General features: G+C 41.9%; 1 protein-coding gene and 1 long non-coding RNA gene across 4 annotated transcripts in view; both read left to right on the top strand.

Annotated features, from left to right (window-relative positions):
- Window positions 1-18834, top strand: part of RAPGEF5 (Rap guanine nucleotide exchange factor 5) — a 134097-nt gene that overhangs the window by 73889 nt on the left and 41374 nt on the right. The gene's annotated exons all lie outside the window — the stretch shown is intronic.
- LOC310828266 lies at window positions 2230-16804 on the top strand. The gene is made up of 3 exons (XR_014556800.1): window positions 2230-2450; window positions 10329-10441; window positions 14032-16804. It is a non-coding gene; the product is annotated as an uncharacterized lncRNA (long non-coding RNA).

The raw sequence follows: 18834 nt of genomic DNA, 5'->3' as shown, positions 1-18834 counted from the left end.
TCCATTTCTTTCTTCTGCTTTGGTGCATAGATGTTTTTGTGGTTCAGCAAAGATGTGGGACATAGGCTTTTGTAAGCTGAGAACACCTCTCAGTCACTTGATTTGACTGTCACAAATATATATATATATAAGTACACGCATTTTTATATAATATTCTTTGCAGCTTCTAAAATCAAGGTTTGTGCCTGTTGTCCTAAATTTATCAACTTTGCTTCCTTGCAGTTTCCATTCATTGTTCTGGTCCCGTCCCCCACCCTATTCCTCATTATGCTGAGTGCGAAGTTTTCTGTTCTTGAAAAAAAGGGGGGGTAGCAAAATCTTTTCTTTCTTTTTCAAATTTGTCTTCTTTATGTTCAGTCAAAATCAACCTATGTGCTCTTTGGTTTATAGACCCTCAAAGTACCTGAAATACAAAGCAGCAAGGAATCACTTTATTTAGAGGCAAGTCAGCAGGCCATTTTAACCTAGTATTGACTTCTCTGCCAGCAACTGTCTCTGGCAAAGGTCTGTTCCAGCCTTGCTAGTGGAGATGCCAGAGATCAAAAGCTGCAATGCATGAATGTGGGTGGATGGCTGCATTGTATACTGGGATCAAGGACGGCACAGTATACCCAACTGCAGTGAAGTCATGAATGTCCATAACAAAAAAGGATTAATTACAATAACCAATTTTCAAGACATCACCTGTTCCATATTCATAGCCCTTTAATCTAATCTGAAAACCTCTGTTTCTCTCCAAAATCCTTGTGTGGGTTTTGAGGCACAGAGATTGCAGGCTATCAGCCACTGTTGAATATTCAGCTGTTGATAGCTACGTCCTCTTGATGTTGTGATTGCACATAATTATTATATATTCCGTTGCTTTTCCTTTTGGATCATTTGCACACAGTAATATGGGGAAGTTCTTTTATTTTCTTAGATTCTGTCCACATTGTCTTTGGATGCCTGTTTCCTAACAGCAAAGCAGTATGTCCACAGTAGGGCTGGGCAATATATCAATATATCATCCAAAACCGTTTTGAAGTTCACATTGTGATAATTGTTTCATAATATTTGTGGTGGCAATATAGCGCGAATCACAATGTGTTTAAGGGCTAGGCGATATCTGGTTTTCAACATTGCGATAACTCACCAGCTAAACACGGCAATGTTATAAGCAGCTAAACCTCACGATATCACTAGCTAAATGGCAATGTTATCACTAGCTAAACATTGCAATCTACCACAATTTCTGAAATAAGGATGGAACTATACAGAGGTGAACAGGACAATGCCCTGGCAACTGCTACTACTTAGGGATCTCAAACGGATAAATGACAATATTATCAGTCATTACACACTCAGTTTCATCAGCAGACAAGCCAAAATGCATCCCAACAGGACTTTTGTTTTTGAGCTTGGCTACCAAATGGTGGTATTCAGGACAATTCAAAGTACGGCAATGAGTCATAGTGAATGCAAATAATCTGAGACTGCCAGCAGACCTGCTAGGAGGCAGAAGCAGCAGTAGCAAAAACAGCTTACCATGACCATGGTACATGTAGGCAGTAGTGGCGAAAACCTGCAAGGTCTCACGGTGGCAGCACAATTAGTGGTGGCCTGCGAATTCTTGCAGCGGTGACGGGAAGTGGCAGCAGTAACTGTGGTGGCCTGCAAGGGCTCATAGCAGTGACAGGGAGCGGTGGTGGTGGACTGCGAGTCCTCGTGGCAGAGGCCTGCAGGGACTCATGGCAATGACAGGAGGTGACCATAGTAGCGGCATCCTGCGAGGCTTGTGGTGGCAACGGGAGATAGCAGCAATAGTAGCGACAGCCTGCAAGGCCTCATGGTGACAGAAGCAGTGGGGTTTGTGAGGCCTCACCATGGAGGCAATAAGTGGTGGCAGCCTGCAAGTCCTCCAGGAGGTAGTAGGAGGTGGTGGCAGGTGTTGTGACAGGCTGCCTCAGTGAGGCTTTGCAGGCCATCTCTGCTTATGCCACCATCTCCTGCTGCCACCACAAGGCCCTGCAGGCCACTGCTACTGCCACTGTTATGACAAGGCATTACAGGCCATTGCCGCTTTTGCCACTGCTGCAAGGCCTTGCAGGCCACCATTACTGCCACCACCATGATAAGGCCTCGCAGGCTGCCACCGCTTCTGCTGCCGCCGCCCATTACTGTGGTAAGGCTTTGCAGATTGCTGATTATTATGCTGCTGCTGACAGGCTGCTGCTAATTCTGCCTCCCCCCCCCCCCCAAGCTATTGTTGATTCTGCCACCGCCAGGCTGCTGTTGCTTCTGCTGCCTAGCAGGCTTGCTTTCAGTCTGGCAGTCCCAGATTATTTATCCTCACTATGACTCATTGCCATACTTTGGATTGTCCTGAATGCCACCGTTTGGTAGCCAAGTCCAAAACCAAAAGTCTCATTTGGATGCATTTTGGCTTGCCTGCTGCTGAAAGTGACCATAAGGTGATTGATAATATCATCATTTCTCAGTTTTAGACCGTTAAGTAGTAGCAGTTGCCAGGACGTTGTCTTGTTCGCCTCTATGTAGTTCTTTCCTCATTTCAGATATCATGATACATTGATACAGTGGTACCTCTGGTTACATACGCTTCAGGTTACATACGCTTCAGGTTACAGACTCCGCTAACCCAGAAATAGTACCTCGGGTTAAGAACTTTGCTTCAGGATGAGAACAGAAATCATGCTCCAGTGGCGCGGCAGCAGCAGCAGGAGGCCCATTTAGCTAAAGTGGTGCTTCAGGTTAAGAACAGACCTCCGGAATGAATTAAGTACTTAACCCGAGCTACCACTGTATATCGCTAGGTTTAGCTGGTGATATATTACAATATTGATATCCAGTTATCGCCCAGCCCTAGTCCACAGAGATGAAATGATTCAGAAACTTACACCTGTGTGGTGTTCATGCAAGAAAAATCTACTAGGTGTGTGTAGTGGTATCATGTTTTCAGGATTTAAGATCATCATAATTTTTTATATCCAAGTGAGGCTTATGTTTCCACCTCTGCCCACTTTTCATAGACTGAAATATGTATGTATTCGTTCAATATTTGCCTCATATACTGGATAAGCAGAGGGTGCTGGGGGAGAGTATTTGTCTACAATAAAGAGTGTTCATAGAGGGGGAAAATTCTTATGAAACAAGGAGCTAGTAAGGAGCATGACCTATATAAACCACATCAGGCTTATTCTTAGTAGTAGAAGTAACAGCATTAATACTACAAGTTGTTTTTAAAAAGTTTTATGAAGACTAAACCCACTGAGATTAAAAGGTATGACTAACTTAGGTCCATTAATTTCATTGGGTCTATTCAGAGTAGTTGGAGACAACCCTAAGAGTTGTGTGGTTTTGTTTTGTTTTTAAATATTCCCAGCACTCAAGCAAGTCTGCAGAATTGCTTTTGGACCCTGAGAATTCCAAATTTGTGGTTCTTTTTCTGCATCATTGTGGAAAGATCTAAGGCCCACCTAACCCCATAAAGAGCAGCAATATATAGAATAGAATGCATTGCTCCTCCTCTTCCTGCATTCAATTTTTCCCCATCCTCTTGCAGCCACTCTGCACAGTCCACTTCATCTGAAATTCCCTATGTAAAGATTGCAATGTAAAAACAGTGAGCCTTGTACCTTTATACAGATGTATATAGTGTGAGCACTGTACTGTATATAGCTGTAGTATTCGGGAGAGTATTGTGTCTGGAATCAGGGACATCTTGCCTCTGGAAACCAGTTGCTGGGAAACCAAGCACTTAAAGAAGACTATTGCTCTCATATCCTGCTTGTGAGCTGCCCAGAGGCAATTGCGTGGCCACTGTGGAAAGCGGGATGCAATGCTAGATGGGTTCTTCGTCTGAGACAGCATAGCTCTTAACAGTGTGTGCTGTTGCCACTGAACTCTATAAGGAGAAAGAGAGAAGATAAGTGGAAGGGCTCACTTTTGCCCATTTTGTTCAGTGTTGACCATGCTGATCAGCAGCAGCTGTTTAGGACTTCATACAGCAGTTTCTCTCAGCCCTGCCTGGATTGGCCATGTGACTCTCTGCCCCAGTAACAAATCAGTGGTCAGCTTAAATTCAGATCTCTTATTGTCTCTTATTATCTCTTACTGAGTTATCCAAGCTGTTTCTATTCTGGGATGTTGCACCTTGCTAGCCAGTAGTCGAGTATTTAGAGTTGGCCTTCCCAGTGAGAAGTCCTAACTATGTCTACTGGCGAACAATAATCTTTTTATACCCTGGACAAATGCCTTTGTTTCATATGTAGTAATATAGTTTAGCATTCCTCTGGTCGTATTCCGTAGGCTCAGTATAAATGACAACTGTTACAAAACACACGTCAACCTGACTAGTGAAGATGAAGCAGTTTAATAAGCTATATTCAAAACTTGCATGGAATCTGCTTCCTAATTTTAAACAGCACTCAAAATAGGAGCAAGCCATATCTTGCAGGTCGCAGGTGTGTAATAATTCACCCCTTCCCATGATTCAACAATCCTTGAATGCTGGGGCTTTTTTCCTTAGCAGCTGGGAATGTTTCCGTACTTGGAGAATGCACGTTTATTTGACTTATCATATATAAAAATACTACAGAATACAAGAGCACCGAATGCACCAAATTGCAGAACAAAACCCTTACTTTTAGTGAGAGAGCACAACCCTGTTTCTGTGTTCATTGTGCACATTCATTCCAGTGTTTCCAGTGTAGCATAGGCTCAAAGGTTTCTAGTACAAAGATTTTCTTGTTTGTAATGTTTTCTGTGAAGTATAAAAGCGTATATTCATTGCCGTCCCACAGCATTTGAAGGATGGCAAAGTTAAAAAACAGCACTCCTTTGCAATATGTTTATTAACAAGTTGAGCCAAATCTTCCGTCCTTAACTCTCTAGCATTCTCCCTCTCCCTTTTCCATCAACTCACACTAATAAAGATGTAAGAGGTGGGGCACCCCAAGGATCTGTATTGGGGGATGGTGCTTTTAAACGTATCCATGAATCATCTGGAGTTAGAGTGAGCAGTGAAGTGGACAAGTTTGTGGATGACACCAAATTATTATGGTGGTAAAAGCAAACTTGGATTTCAGAGAGCTTCAGAAGGATCTCTAGACACCAGGGAAATGAGCAATATAACTGTTTCCAAGCATCTATTTCTGATGATAATAAGAACTAGAACTACGTGTTATCAGCATACTGGTGACGCCATGCTCCAAATTGGCAGCTTACCCCATACAACCATGGGCAGCCCATCGCGATGCCTCCCCCATCAATGCGAAGCCACGCCATGTTTGCCCCTACCATTAGCTCCTCTTCCCTGGTCGCTACAGTGCCTGCTGGGTTCCTGCCAAACCCAGATTTGTAATTTCTGGTCTTGTGCCTGTGGGGCGGACCATGTGGGCGGAGGCTCTGCGCCGCTCCAAATGGTTAAAAGGGGTCCGGCGCTGCTCTTGGCAGCGCAGTCAGTCCCAGATCGTCACCTGCCCAGCCCACCCTCTCATCTCTCTCTTTCTTGCAGGCTAACCATTTTTTCTTTCCAGATATGTGGACGTTGCTATGGTCTTAATGATGGTTGCTGTTTTTGTAGGGCTGGGAAGGAATTTCCCTTCCCCATAGCAATTGTCACAACTTTGGCAGTTTAGGCCTTGGGACAGAATCCTTTAGCCTAACATCCGTAGAAAGGGTGAAGTGGTGACTTACCCACTTCTGAGGCAGCAGTAACAGGGTACTTCATTAGAGGGGTCATGAGGGGAGTCTCTGTTCAGAAGCGCACGATGGGTGGGCCATAGAGCCCCCCACAGCAATTTGGAGAGGGATCAACTGCACAAACACATGCTTTGTGTTGGTCCCATCTTCCCCCAAATGACCCTGTCATGCCTCAGACCCCCAGCAAGGGGCTGAAAGGGATACATGCCCAGTGCCTATGCCAAGGTCTACATCTGAATTCAATAAAGTTGTGGCCATTTTAATCCCAAATATGTTCTGAGTCCTGGTTCCTGGGGGAGGGGGAACTGCATCAGGGTACGCAACTCCCCATGACCTCCCCCAGTACCGTCATATACATGTTGGAGCAAGTTGTGAGGAACCTTTTCTGGACTTGTCTGTTTTTAAATTAGCAATGACCAACAGAAAACATTTTTTCCCCAGATTGTTCTGTGGGTCTGGGAAACAAATCATGGCTACAGACAGTTCGTTCAAAGTTTTTTTTTTAGCAACCTAGTTGGCAGTGTGTGATGTTGGTCAGTATTTGCATATGTGACGTGAACACTTGACAGTCCATGAGGGTCTCAAAGCACAGATAGTTTTGGGGGGAATTACATAGCCTGGTCCCAAGCAATTTGGGATTTATAGATTAAAACTGGCAGATTGAATTCCTGGGGACAAATTGGAAGCAGTGCAGGTTTTTGAATCATGGAGCAATATGATCCAGTCAGCTAGTTCCAATTGAATATCTAGCCACCATATTCTGAACTAACTGAAGTTTCTGAGTAGCTTTCAAAGCCCCACTTACAATGTTTTGTAGTAATCTAAAAGTCTTGTAGATGCAGAAGCTGCTCTTCAGGAGAGACTTCAGTTAGTATATTTTATAATACAAATTGTACACAGCAGAAATTCTGAGGGAAAGCCATAGAATATTATTGATGCTTGTGTTCAAAAGCCTGTGAAATGAGCATGTGTATTGTGCATAAATAAAAGATCAGGGAACATTAAAACATGAGGTGATAGTGGAGTGAAATGGCTATCTTTTAAGTAAAACACCACCACCAATATTTAGTAATGATTCATTTAAACTAATCACACAAGCAACAAATCTAAGTAAACATGGAACAGTTTGGTCACGCAACTGAGGTCACACCTCTTTAAGGATGAAAATGTAACTTGATCAGCATCAAATAAAAGAGCTCTTTCATGAAGGTGTAGCATTAATCTATTGCATGGAGCAGATGGCTGGAAGGAACAATGAAGGCTGCACAATGGGTCTTTACACAGTAATACTGTGTTTTTGCTGTCTGAAATTGTAGCTTTGGCAGTTGCTGTGAATAGCCCTAGGCTACTAAAATACAAATAATGTTTATCCTGCTTGCATTGTATCTGTGTATCATCTTTAAACAGAACAAGCAAATACTTTTATTATTGCTTTTATTGCAGTGTCACTATGAGGCTGTAACATCAGCTTGTAGTTTGAAGTTGTCATGGTTTTTTTGTGTGAAAGGAAATCTCTCCTTGCATTTCCTTGGCTTTGTCATTAATAATAGTGGAAGATGTATTTTTAATTATGTATTAGCATGCACTGATATGGTATATTTGCATCTGTATGCTATATTGTTTCATGTCCTTGATAATAATTACGCATGTAGTACTTTCATTTATGTTAATAAGTCTTAAAAGCAGTTTAAGTAAGAATAATTAGGACATAAAGAGAATAGAAATGTGAGTTAAATGCAGAATATAGATTAGTGTTTGGTTAGACCAGATCAGGACCACTGTTTTTTGTAAAACACGTATGGGGCAAACACAATGAGCAACTGGCCATTAAAGAGCAAGGTAAGGAAGCTTCAGTTGCCATTTAAGAGTGATAGCATTTTTAAAATAAATAAATAAATAAATACAGGCAGCCCCATCCTATTTTCTATAGAGGTCATCCATTAGGGCAACCAAGGCCAACACAGTTCCATTAAGCAGCTTCACTGCTGTATTCCGCGTTAGCTGTAACTTTTATGTCATCTTCAAAGACAGCCCCACATGGAACGCATTGCAGTGACCAATAGTTTAATAGAGCATAGACTACTGTGGCCAAGGTACCTCTTTTCAGGAACAGCTGTAGCTTGTGTGTCACTCAAAGTTGGCCAACAGAACTTTGGGGTCACTTGGGCCTCCAGATGGATTTGGAGTAATCCCAGAATACACACCTCCTGCTTTAAAGAGAGTGCCATTCCATCTCCGCCAGGTAATTTGCCCAAGTCCCAGACATGAGAACTGCCAACCACAGAACTTCCATCTTGTTGGATTCAGTCTCAGTTTATTGTCCCTCATCTAATCTGTTACAGTGTCCAGACAGCAATTCAGTGCCTTCGTAGACTGACTCATATGGCATATTGATGGCACCCAGCGCTAATGCATCTGACCTCGCCCAGTCACTTCATATAAGCCAGTGTTTGGGAACCATTTTCTGTTTGATGCCTGACTTCTTGTGTGGAACCTTCCACTGACCACATCCAGGTAGTGGGTGGGACTAAAGACAAAAGTGGATGGAACAATGGATGTGATTCTTTTGTACTGTCGATGACATTCCCACCACAAAAAAACAGAGGTTTCTGATAAATGCCCCACTCTCCATTCTCCCTCAGCACTCAAGAAGGTAGAGGGCAAGGCAGGGTATGCAGCCTGTCGAGAGTCTCAAGGGTTGGACAGAGAGGTCTGGCTTGAGGTTCCACACCCATGAAATAGATATTACAACATGGTGGCCCTGCAGTACCCCATTTATAGTTTTGCTCACCGTGCCTTATGTGAGAGGTGTTAATTCTTTGCTGCTTTCTCTCCTCCTTGATGAACAAAAGGAAACTGCACAGTACCACAATTCCATGCATGTGTGCTCAGAAGTAAACCCCGCTGAGTTTGCTCCCAGGTTTGCAGCCTAATTCTCTTTCTATTTTATAAGCTCCAAGCTTCCAAAGGCTCCTTACTTATCACACTATTTTTGGCCTGTATGAATTGTTTATGGCTTCTGTTGGAAGTAAAGCAAGCCAATACTGGCACAGAAATGCAAGATTTCTTTCCAGCACATTACTAGCATCTTTATTTTTGTACCAAAAAAGGGATGTGGATGCCAGCCGCCAGCCAAAATTAATTTGGAAGCTTAGATTGCAAGGCTTCCTGGCCAACGTGTCCCAATCTTAAGTCAATGAACTTGGAGAAGTATTCAATAGTAATCAGAGAAAAACATAATGAAGCAATCTCTGTCATTTACTGTCAATGGAATGTGCTCAATACAACTAGGACAAAAAGAAAATGTTGTTTGTTTTGATGGGTGGTGGGAAGAGGGGGATGCCAGTATAGTGATGATTTGCTGTGTTTCAGTCTTGAAAGCAGAGATGGGCAGTGGTCTGCAAGGCTCTTTATATGACTGAGAACCCCACATTTCATTCTTATGTTATCCTTTGAAAACGTGAGTGGGGAAAAAGTAATTAATCGGCAGTGCAGTCTTATAGCTGTCTATTCAGAAGTGAGCTCTGTGGAGCCCAAGAAAGTAAAATCTCTCACTGCCTCCATTTCTTCCCCTTCTATTTGCCAGGAGGTGATGGGCCCAGCGGTCATGATCTTAGTTTTTTTTATGTTGAGCTTCAGACCATATTTTGCGCTCTCCTCTTTCACCCTCTTTAATTCCTCCTCACTTTCTGACATCAAGGTTGTGTCATCTGCATATCTGGGGTTGTTGATATTTCTTCCGGCGATCTTAATTTTGGCTTGGGATTCATCCAGCCTGGCCTTTCGCATGATGAATTCTGCATATAAGTTAAATAAACTGGGAGACAATATACAGCCTTGCCGTACTCCTTTCCCAATTTTGAACCAATCAATTGTTCCATATACAGTTCTAACTGTAGCTTCTTGTCCCACATAGACAGATGAGGTGATCAGGCACTCCCATTTCTATAAGAACTTGCCATAGTTTGCGTCTAGATAATGGTAATAATACAGGTTATCCCAGCTATGAGATAGCTATGGAAATGGGTGCAGACCAAACTTTCCTGGAAGAAGTTATTTTTCTACATATGATTGGAAATCATCCAAGCTTTGATTTCTGAGCATAAATAGGAACAAAAGGATGAGCTGGAGCACAGTGAGTCACTACTTGCCTATCAAATGAAATAGTTACCATCTCTTGAATTATTAGCAAGGAAATATAAAATGCAGACTTTTATTCTTCACCCCTAGGCAGTTGGGGCCTGGATAGCTTCTAGTGATTATTCCTAGTCCATAAATAAAAAGACATAAATGATTGTGCAAATATATTGGAACAGTAGTATATTTTTTCCATCTAGTATGGATGCATGCCACTTAAAATAAAGGATGTTTAATCAAACTCTTTTTTCATGTTCGGGTAGCTTCAAGTTAGCAACCATGTTTAATAGTTGCAGTGATTGGTACATAACTCTGGCAAAAGATATTAACTCTCTTTTCAGGCTTCAAAGTAAGGTCAAGCATACTGAATGCTGACTACTTAAATATTTCCCAAAATGGGAATATTAATTTACCGAGTGTAGGATAAATAATTAACTAATTTGGGTACCCTAATGTCTAAAATAAATAGATGACTTGCTCTTTTGGTGCAGAGAGACTTCTATGCATCCATTGTTGGAGGATACAGCTGTGCGGCAATTACTCTAATGCATTATCAGCACGTTACACGTTGGGAGGAAAAGGTCCATGAACACAGAAAACCAATGTAATTTTCATTTTCTCTCTCATATTGTGTCCTTATGTTGGTGTGACATTTTTCATGTTAAAGCCTAGTTTTCGCTTTACAGCTTTCTTCAAATAGAAAAGCTATACCCACATAAACTGCAAAGATGCGCATGTCCACAGTTGGGCATATGAATTATTGTTCTTCAAAACAAAAATTGAGTATAACTATATGATTCCACATGGGATGCGGGTGGCGCTGTGGGTAAAACCTCAGTGCCTAGGACTTGCTGATCGTATGGTCGGCGGTTCGAATCCCCACGGCGGGGTGAGCTCCCGTCGTTCGGTCCCAGCTCCTGCCCACCTAGCAGTTCAAAAGCGCCCCTAAGTGCAAGTAGATAAATAGGTACCGCTTTATAGCGGGAAGGTAACGGCGTTTCCATGCACTGCGCTGGTGCTGACTTGCCAGAGCAGCTTCGTCACGCTGGCCACGTGACCTGGAAGTGTCTTTGGACAGCGCTGGCTCCTGGCCTCTTAAGCAAGATGAGCACGCAACCCCAGAGTCGGTCACGACTGGCCCGTACGGGCAGGGGTACCTTTACCTTTACCTTTATATGATTCCACAGAGGCTCAGTGCAGAAAAACAAAAAACCCACCCTCTTGGAAGGGAATTTCACTATCCCTCTTTAACTGCGTTGTTAAGCATGAATGCAAAGCAGAATTCCCGCTTAGGTAGGATTTGAAACCAGGGTGAATTGCTAAAATTTGTTTCAATTCTTGGTTAAATGATACCCTGGTTTGGCTTAATGTTCATGCTAATGTAATTGCTAATCACAGATGGGAAAGGGGAAGTTCACTTCTGAGAAACATGAATCATCCTTTAGCCCATTTACAATCTCTTAACTGTGGTCAAGAGCATGAGGGCATTGAATGTTTGGTCATGCAATTGTAACTGGTATTAAAAGCATGTTTCCAGCAAAATAGGTCCAGCTGCTGTTTCAGTTCACTACTGTAATAACAGGCTGCTAAAGTACATATATTCCAATGCTTCGGTGTCTTTGTTGCTGGTCCTTTTTTAAAAATAACAACACCGCCTTCTTATTAAAACCTGATGGGCAATGCATTTGCACTACTGAAAGATTTGGAACATTGCACAGATTTTTCAGAAGTCATGTCTAGAGAACCCCCTGCCTGGCAATTTTCTGCCCTGAGGCATGACTGTTAATTTATCTCATTTTATGAATTTTAGTTTAAGGAAGTGATAAACAACCTTGAGCCAGAGAGCAATGGATATCTAACACGTTTTTTAAAATGTTTGCTGAAGCCCTGGTTGATTCCCCTCCCCTCATGTTAAAATAGCAAAAATACATCTTCTTAAGTGAAGCAGGACTGTCTTTTCAGTCTTTTCAGACTTTTCAGATGTACATGGTACCTCAGGTTACATACGCTTCAGGTTACAGACTCCGCTAACCCAGAAATAGTGCTCCAGGTTAAGAACTTTGCTTCAGGATGAGAACAGAAATCGTGCTCCAGCAGTGCGGCGGCAGCAGGAGGCCCCATTACCTAAAGTGGTGCTTCAGGTTAAGAACAGTTTCAGGTTAAGTACGGATCTCCGGAACGAATTAAGTACTTAACCTGAGGTACCACTGTTTTATGTATGTGTTTCACAAGGCATCTTTTCTATTACTTAAAAGGAAAAGGGCTTTTTTAAAATAAAGACAAATCTTTATCAAAAACTCTTATCCATGAGCACCTGAAACTTACAGACTTTAAAACAGAGATTTGTAAGTTGTGTTAGGCCTCTTGGTTCTAGCTTAGTTATGGGGAACCTTTGGCCCTCCAGTTATTGCTGAACTACAACTGTCATGCTTGTTGCAGCTGATGGGAGTTATAGTTCAGCATCTGTTCTAACTCCTCCATCCTAAGCAGTAATTTAAGGACTGCTATTATTTCAGGCCAACATTCAGTTTTATATCACACTTATAACTCACATTTTTTGAATACTTGTGATTCAGCATGTTAGTATTACAAGTTAATACCCCACACCCCACCCCAGGTTATGGCTTTGTGTAGATTTATTTAAAATTATACGTCTGTGTTCCCTACATATTGAAATGTTAAAACCCAGTGTGGAATTGATTTGGGTTCAGAGTGCTGCAGAGTTTTCAAAGGAAGCTGATTAGCATGAGCTATTGTTATGCAGAATATAATGATGAGATTATAAAAATCTTGTCTGTCACCGACCCAGGTGGTCTTACGATATGGCTGCACAGAAATGGCTGTGTAATGGTGGAAGTTGCAATTTGTAATTAAAATTGTTTTAACAGAAACAGAAGCAAGTAAAAGAACAAAAAGACCTGAACAGAGCTGAGAAATATCTAGGAACAGAAATGAAATTGCTTCAAGCAGGCATTCCCAAACTTGGGTCTCCAGCTGTTGTTGGACTACAATTCCCATCATCCCTAGCTAATAGGACCAGTGGTCAGGGATGGTGGGAATTGTAGTACAAAACCAGCTGAAGACCCAAGTTTGGGAAACCCTAGCTAAAAGTACAGTATCAGTAATAAACCTTGGAGTAAAGGTAAAGGTAAAGGTACCCCTGCCCGTACGGGCCAGTCTTGACAGACTCTGGGGTTGTGCGCCCATCTCACTTAAGAGGCCAGGGGCCAGCGCTGTCCGGAGACACTTCCGGGTCACGTGGCCAGCATGACATCGCTGCTCTGGCGAGCCAGAGCCGCACACGGAAACGCCGTTTACCTTCCCGCTGGTAAGCGGTCCCTATTTATCTACTTGCACCCGGAGGTGCTTTCGAACTGCTAGGTTGGCAGGCGCTGGGACCGAGCAGCGGGAGCGCACCCCGCCGCAGGGATTCGAACCGCCGACCTTTTGATCGGCAAGTCCTAGGCGCTGAGGCTTTAACCCACAGCGCCACCTGCGTCCCCCCAAACCTTGGAGTATTGATGCTTTATTTGTGGAAAATAAACTAGTCTGTTGACCGTGAAAGTATAGTTGGCATAATGGGATTTGTGTTTAGATACCAGATTACCTTGTCCTTATTTTTTCCAATTCCTAATATTCCCTTATCTGTGCCTCGGTTGATAACAATGCATCATGGCCAGGTATTCCTTTTCTCCAATGTGTGTGGTTTTTTTGCAATCCAAAATCTCATCATCTCTCCCCTCTTCCCGCTGCTTGAATTGATTCCTGGCCCAGATTCTCTTAGGAGCCCTGGGGCAACAGACCAAGTGCCCTTCTAGTCCAGAGTCCTGTTCCCACAGTGACTAGCAGGTTCTATTTAGCTACCGGAGGCACCAGATTAAATAGCTTTACAATGTCATAAGACAGTGGATATTAGCTATTGCCACGTCTTGTAACAGCAACTTCACAAGTTAAAGAAATATGTCCTTTTCTGTCATAAATCTCCTGAAAGTCCGCTTCAATTGGTGACTGGGAGTTATTTTATTGAAGAGAGAAGAGGGAGGAATCTTCCACCCAGTGTACATTGAATAGTGATAAAAACCTCTGTAATGTTTCCCCTCAGATATATTTTATTATAGTTAAATTCCTTTAAATGCATTAGCGTAGGAAAGATGTTAGATCATTGTGCTTGACCTTTTCTGCACCTTTTTTCAGCCCTACAATCTTTCTTCTCAGAGATGAGACGACCAGAACATGCTGTATTCTGACAGGAAAGAGGGCCAAGGAGCAGGGAAACGAGCTCATGACATCATAGCCACTATAGACATGTGGGATTAGTGTTCCTTTCCACCTCGTTTTCTCAGATGGGTTTCTCTTCTCTTCTCTTGAAAAGGTGGTAGGCGGGCAAAGGCAAGTAGATTGATGAGTTTGACATAGAAAGCAGATTAGACTAGTCTGCACAGCCTGTCAATGCTGCCATCAACACCCAGCATCTGTAGGCGGCTGACAAGAACCCTTCAGGGTCCACCTCAGATGCTTGCTGTAGATTCCCCCTTTAAAATTTCAGACCTTGGTGCTCCAACTGGGTCTAGCTGCCATTTTAATTTCCCATAAGGCCCATATTGGGAGAATGGTGGGGAATGGTGGCTAAATTTAGCTACCTAGCACAACTTTGAGTACAGCCAGTGCTCATCATGGCCAGGTAAACCCATTGTCAGAGGGCACTTTTCCCAGGAGTTGGCCCTGCCAGCTACTCTTAGCATTGATTAGAAAATGTGGTTATGTGTTGCTCCGATGTCAATGTTTCCCATTTGTTTCACCTTTCAATTAGTAGAGGATGAGCTCATGCCAGAAGCAAAGAGAGCAGCAAGGCTTGCGCCTGAACACCTCTGTGGTACACACCCCAATGGTGGTGGAAATTCAGAGGTGCCATGGCTGTGTTGTGCTCCTTCAGTATGCACTGAAGGAAGTTTAGTAAAGGCCCCGGTTTCAGGGAGAGAGAGCGAGAGAGACACTTGTGATAAATTATATGCAGTCTACAGTGCCAAATAGGGTCACAGGAGATGTGAGCATAAAATGACAGTCTTCAAACTTCTGCATACTAAGCCCCGCTTTTATGTGTAGTCTGTCATCTGGTCACTGTTTTGCCATGCTATTCCCCTCCTACATTAAACTTTAATTCTGTCACAATCCATCATACGGGATAAAAGCTGCAAGTGAGATGTATATTCGCTCCTCTTGCAGAGAAACCTGCTTGAAACCCGCCAATGATAAAATAAATCTCAACGCAGTTTCCCAGGGCACTCCCAGGACACAAAATAACATCTTGTTTTTCATCTCAAACCACACATGTGCGCACGCACACAGACAACATTTATAAAATAAAAATTGGTTGCTACTTACTTATTTATAGGTCATCCTAAAATGTATTTGTGACAGGTTCAAGTCAGACAAAAACAAATTTGTCATACATCATACAATTAACATGTAATTAATTGCTGCAAGATGAGTACTAGCTTAGATGGCTTTACTGAAGAGTTTAACAAATTAATGGAATATGATTTTTTTATCATTCATGTATTCAAATTATATCTTTCCTTCCCACCCAAAGTAGCCAGGACAGCATGATAGGACTATCAGTGGCTATTAGCCCTGGTCATTTCTTTCTTTTATAAGAAGTTTTGTTAATTTTCAATGTATAAACACAATTACATAGATTTTCCCTCCCATCCCAACTTACCCCCCCTTTCCCCCAGGACAGATCAGTCTATTAAGTTTTGCCAAATCCAGTTTGTGATTCCAGTGGATGCCATTTTTCAGGATTATCAATTGAATATTTTATAAGAGCATGCCAAATTTTAATAAGGTCAGTGGAATTATCAATGGAATGTTTTATAAGAGGATGTCAAATTTTAATAAAGTCATCTGTCTCTTGTATTGTTCAATCCAGTGAGATATAAGCAGAGGTTCCATTCCTTTCTGTGCTACTAGTATGCATGCCACCACCAGAAGAAAAGTGGTTAATTACTTGTAACAGACGTCCAGTTACTCTTCTCTGAAAATGGTTAATAGCCCCAAACTTGGGGTACATTCTACATGTTGACCCCGTGATATGGCTTATGTCCATAAATACACTCCGCTAGAAGGGCTGTACATGGTCACATGCCCACCACATGTGGAATGTTGTACCTATCCTGTTGCAGCCTCTCCAGCACTGGGGTGGGAGTGTTTTGCTGATGTAGCTGTATCCTAATGGTGTCAGATGCCATCGATGTAGTAATTTAAATGTGTTCTCTCATATTCGAGTTGACACTGATTTAAAAGGTTTTTTAGCCCACAAATTATTCCAGTGCACCTCCTCAGTTTATATATCTAGGTTAGATTCCCATTGTCATTTTATAAAATTACGTTGTTCAATTGTTAACTCATTAATTATTTTGTGAAGTGTAGATAGTAGTTTTTTTAATGTTCGTTTGTGTCTAAAATTAAATTTTCAAATGATGCTAGGTGTTTTATAGAATGTGGTTTAATTATCATTTCTTTAAGAGGCTTCTGACCCAAAGGCTTTAGACTCTGGGTATTGTCACAATACCTTGGAAAAGAAAGATACCAACAGAATAGTGAAAATGGATCTGGACCTGGGTGATATACAGATTGCAGCTCATTCAAGGAAAAAATAATGTGTAATATTGGACAAATCATGTTATGGCCTCTGTTTTCTTCCAGCTGGAAACTGTAAAATATAATTATGATCCCTTGTCATGGGGGAGTGCTCTCATTTGTGAGGATAAATGAAGAATTATTATATTATACAATACAGTACTATATTGAGTTAGAATAATTCCCTAGGCAGCTGATCTAGGTTGGATTTGGGAAATTGTGATGTTTTACTATGCACTTTACTTCCATTGTTTCTTCTGTTTTTGGAAGATGGCTAAAACCACCTTGAACCTACCTTTTTGCATAAATATACAAGTAGTTTTATGTTAATGCAACTCATCCAGAGCTTCTGCCAGTGGAAGCGTTGCCCCATCAACCTCAGTCAGTTCTCAGCCCAGCCCCTGTCTGCCTGGATTGTGCTATAAAATACAGTAGTACCTCGGTTTTTGAACGTCTCTGTTGACGAACATTTCAGTTTTTGAACGCCTTAAACCCAGAAGGAAATGCTTTGGTTTTTGAACACGCCTTGGAAGTCATACATGCCACGCGGCTTCCGCTGAGTGTAAGATCCTGAGGCCTAGCTGTCAGCTGTTGAGTTTTCGGTTTTCAAACATTTCAGAACTCGAACGGTTTTCTGGAATGGATTAAGTTCGAAAACTGAGGCACTGCTGTATTGTTATAGGATGCGAATGTATGTGTGAGATAGAACAAAGAGGGACAGTTTAAAAGTCGTGAGATGAAGTGTTAGTCCCTTTTAGAAAAAAAGTAGAACAAGAAGATCTGCTGCATGGCAGAATATATTTAAAATTCAGATGAAGACTATAGATGGAATCCTGTTTATATTTAATCAAACCAAGTTGCACTCTTAGAGCTGTTTCTGCAGAGCTTTGCTCACAGCTGAATGAATCATTTGCAATGTGTAATTTGTGGTGAATTTAGTTTCCTTTGTGGAAACATCCGTCAGCAGAAAATTTACAGATGTGGTTCAAAAGCACTTAAAATATTTACATGGCATTCTATTTCCACTGTAACATCATGTTACACTGGTTATTCCATGTTGCTGCTCTAAAATAAAGCTTGGTAACTGTTGGCTGTTTCCTTAAATGCCCATTGTATGCAATTATTAATACAGAACCTAGGCTTGGTATCTTAGAATGATGGGGCTGGAAAGGTCTCGGATTCCTTCAAATTCATTCTGCATGTTGTGGCAAGATCAGGCCCCCTTCAGGTTATATTGTAGAACACTGTGTTCCAGATAATGAAAATGAGTTAGATAAGCTACACATCCACAGCGAAATCATTGCTGCCTCAACTCCAGTTATGGTAATCAACTTTGGCTGTGAAACAAATTGCATTGGCAGAATCTCTTTTTTAGAAGAAAACTTCTTATGGACTCCATCCAACATCCTTAATCGTTCACACAGTCATGTTCCAGAGAAAGGGGCAAACCCCAAGATCTTAAGGTTCAGGCATTCTTTTTTCAGTTTGAAATTATTAGGCTGATTGTAAAAGAGGGTTCTGATGATAGATTAGTATGCCAGTTTGTGGGTGGCTATATAAAGTTTGTGTTAATGTGTTTTCTTCTGAATTTTCCGTCATTTTCACTATAATTATCTGTAGTGTCTTTAAAATTCAGTTTGTTCACATGTTACTGTGACACCTGTAAGCACATAATGTGCTTTCATGGACCTGCTCTTGCCACACACACTCAGCTTAAATTTGGTGTGAAAGAAGCCTGCCTTATCCAATAAAATGTGTTGTGTTCCCCCCCCAACTAATCACTGCAGAGGGGAAGAGAGACAGCTGGGGAGGTATGCTTGTAGGGCCCCCAATTGTTTTTCTGGTTTGTAAAATTGTTATTGTTATTGTTATTGTTAAGTTAAATTTGTATACCACCCTGAAGATCACAGGGTGGTTCACAAGATAAAAATACAAATTAAAAACATAAAATACATAATAAAAGTGCAGTAAAATAAAATGAACCAATAGTAAAAGGAACCTCCCACAGACCATAGAATGTTAATCAGCCAAACGCCTGTTTAAGAGAGATGATTTGGCCTGGCTTCTAAAGATATGTAATGAATATCTTTTCAAAATACAGTGTTACCTTGGAAGTTGAACAGAATCCATTCCGGAAGTCTATTCGACTTCCAAAACTTTCAGAAACCAAGGCGTGGCTTCCGATTGAACACACACCTCTGGGTTTGCAGCATTCGGGAGCCAAAACATTCACCTTGCAAGGCATTTGGGATCCAAGGTACGACTGTACTATGATGACGATGAAGGCCCCAGGCGAGTTTCCTTGGGGAGAGCATTCCACAAATAGGGAACCACTGCAGAAAACACCCGCTCCCATGT

This window comes from Podarcis gaigeae (assembly GCF_964106915.1).
Source record: "Podarcis gaigeae genome assembly, chromosome: 12".
Lineage (NCBI taxonomy): Eukaryota > Metazoa > Chordata > Lepidosauria > Squamata > Lacertidae > Podarcis > Podarcis gaigeae.
Note: the sequence above shows the minus strand (reverse complement) of the source record. Positions and strands in the feature narration are given on the sequence as shown.